This window comes from Salvelinus sp. IW2-2015, unplaced genomic scaffold, assembly GCF_002910315.2.
Source record: "Salvelinus sp. IW2-2015 unplaced genomic scaffold, ASM291031v2 Un_scaffold11799, whole genome shotgun sequence".
NCBI classification, from domain to species: domain Eukaryota; kingdom Metazoa; phylum Chordata; class Actinopteri; order Salmoniformes; family Salmonidae; genus Salvelinus; species Salvelinus sp. IW2-2015.
In genome coordinates this window covers 1-2892 of record NW_019953056.1, presented here as the reverse complement: position 1 = coordinate 2892, position 2892 = coordinate 1, and the positions used below count along the sequence as shown (strand labels likewise).

General features: G+C 44.3%; 2 long non-coding RNA genes across 3 annotated transcripts; one reads left to right on the top strand and one right to left on the bottom strand.

Annotated features, from left to right (window-relative positions):
* Nucleotides 1-6: 6 nt before the first annotated feature.
* On the top strand, nt 7-2850 carry LOC112080108 (uncharacterized). The gene is made up of 2 exons (XR_011479455.1): nt 7-1153; nt 1525-2850. It is a non-coding gene; the product is annotated as an uncharacterized lncRNA (long non-coding RNA).
* Nucleotides 2774-2892, bottom strand: LOC139027373 (uncharacterized). 2 transcript variants are annotated; one of them, XR_011479456.1, is made up of 2 exons: nt 2860-2892; nt 2774-2799 (listed from the first exon to the last, which is right to left on the bottom strand). It is a non-coding gene; the product is annotated as an uncharacterized lncRNA (long non-coding RNA). The 2 variants fall into 2 exon arrangements; XR_011479457.1 differs by having other exon boundaries at nt 2856-2891.

The window sequence follows — 2892 nt, the reverse complement described above, 5'->3', positions numbered from 1 at the left end:
GTGGATATATTGACGCAACATCTCAAGACATTAGTCAGGAAGTTCAAGCTTGGTCGCAAATGGGTCTTCCAAATGGACAATGACCCCAAGCATACTTCCAAATTTGTGGCAAAATGGCTTAAGGACAACAAAGTCAAGGTATTAGTGGCCATCACAAAGCCCTGACCTCAATCCTATAGAAAATGTGGGCAGAACTGGAAAAAGCCTGTGCAAGCAAGGAGGCCTACAAACCTGACTCAGTTACACCAGATCTGTCAGGAGGATTGGGCCAAAATTCACTTAACTTATTGTGGAAGGCTACCCGAAACGTTTGACCGAAGTTAAACAATTTAAAGGCAATGCTACCAAATACTAATTGACCGTATGTAAACTTCTGACCCACTGGGAATGTGATGAAAAATAAAAGCTGATATAAATCCTCCTCTCTATTATTCTGACATTTCACGTTTTTAAAATAATGTGGTGATCCTATGATTAAATGTCAGAGATTGTGAAACCTGAGTTTAAATGTATTTGGCTAAGGTGTATGAACTTCCGAATTCAACTGTACCATGACCGTTTACACAAGCAGCCCAATTCTGATATTTTTCCTCACTAATTGGTCTTTAGACCAATCACATCCCGTCTTTTTCAGAGCTGGTTCGGATTTGTCAAAAAGACCAATTAGTGAAAAAATATCAGAATTGGGCTGCATGTGTAAGCACTGTAAGTGAGAGCGAAGTGTTTCATCGTGCTCATCTGATCTGTGGTGCTGCTCGTGCCAATGTCATAACTCCAAGTCTACCGTTTAAATGTATTGTAAAAAATCCTGAAATGCGCTTTATCTTAAGATTTGTCGCCAGAGAGAAAGTATATATTTTCTATAGAATAGTCTATCCAGGCCCTCTGTTTTAGTACTCATTTCCCACTAACAGGGATTGTGAAATGGTGATCTAAAGCTGTTTGTGATTGGACGTGTGATGGCTCAAAATGTCTCCCTTCCTTCCAGGCGTGTATGTCTTTGCCCAGTGGCCTGACGATGCACTCCTTACCTGTCAGACAGGTGGGTATAGACATGACCCCCCCTACCCACCACCCTGCCCACCATAACCCTCATGTCCCATCCAACCCCCAGCCTCTGTCCAGCCCCCACCCCACCAGCTACACACACCAGGTAGGCGCCGGCCGCAATTACGGCTACACACACTAGACTGGGGCAACCTCTTTGTCTTTCTCTCTCCTTTAAGACTCCTCACCTCTCACTTTCTTATTTCTGCTCTCTTTTTTGCTTTCCAACGCATCTTGCTTTCTTTTCTCCCTCTTTCTCTCCTCCCCCTGTTTCTCTCTGTTCTCTCAATCTGTCCCTCTTGGTTTCATGATTACATTGTTGTATTGAATATCTGCAAGATTTAACTGAATATAGGATTCCTTTCGTAGAGCACTTTGCTTTTAGTATGTGTGTGTGTGTGTTGATTCAGGTTTCAAACACTCAATGACTTGAATTCTAACTCTTCATCGCTTCTCTCTCTCTCTCTCTCTCTCCAGAATGGTCCTAAGTTTCACGTGAAAGGCTTCCACAATCCAGCTGTGGTCCACAGTCCCGCCCTGGCCAACCGCGCCCACACGCACCCTCTCACACACGCCCACACACACTCACACACGCAGTACCGCAACACCTGGCGCCGTCGGAAGAGGGACAGCCTGCCAGTAAGCCTGAGCAGATAAAGGATAAAACATCCCCCTTTTCCTCTCCTCCTGCCTTCATCCCTCTCTCATTCTGACTGATTGGGAAGACAACTTCATGAGACAATGCTCCCTGCTGTTCAACTTGGAGGACAGGCAGGCAGAGGCACCAGACCAGCATTGGGATTCATTCAACAATTTGGGCTGCTGAACTTTGGCCCCGAGGAGGGAAAGAAGTGTAGCTCTGGGAAAACTCTTTCTCCATCGCTCATCCTCTCCCCATTTCTGCATGTTTTTTACTGCGCAATGAACCAACGGCCAACGATACGGGAACGAGCAGTGCGGCTAGCGAACAGAACGCAGCGCAACCCAACGTGCATTCTGACCCCAGAACTTTTCCGCAGCTCTCCAGTCTGCTCTTTCACTTCCTGTTTGGGATCCACATTTTGTTTTCTTTTTGTTAATGTTTATTGTTCACATTAATATTAAAATAATGGCGCTTTGCCCATTTTCACATACGTTCAAGGAGGCTGAGGATAGTGACATCTTTGCCAGGTGGAAGTAGCGAAAGCCCAGTGTCGTGTTGTAAATTGAGTTTATTTTTGTTTTTTTGACTGGGTTGCGTTGTGAAGGCCTTTGTCCTTGAACCCCGCAGCCAAGCTGTATCTTATTCAGTGTTCACACAATGGACGGTTCCTAATTTGTGCAATAATGTGTTCTATTTTTTTTTAAATCTTATCAATCTTTATTTAATTTTATTATTCGTGTATGTAAAGGAATTTTGGTGTTATGCTTTTAAGATTGTATTTTTTTTCCCAAGAGTTTACAAAACCTTTCCCCAGATGGCCTCCGGTCTGGAGAGTGTGTGACGGAGTGTGTGTCTGTGTCATGAGTGTGTGTCAATTGGTGAGTTGTGTGTATCTTGTTGGTGTCAAAGTATAGTTGAACCCCCCCATGGGTGTTTTATAATGTGTGAAAAGGAAGAATCAGAAGGAGCTAAGTCACTTCAGACTACTGCAATGCAACCTCTATTGTTGACAGGTTAAATGTCTGTAATCTCACATTGTCTCACTAGATGGAGCTCTTACTACAGCAGAGTCACAGTGGACTGACTGACTGACTGACTGACTGACTGAGCTCTAACTATAGCAGAGTCACAGTGGACTGACTGACTGACTGACTGACTGACTGACTGACTGACTGACTGACTGACTGACTGACTGACTGACT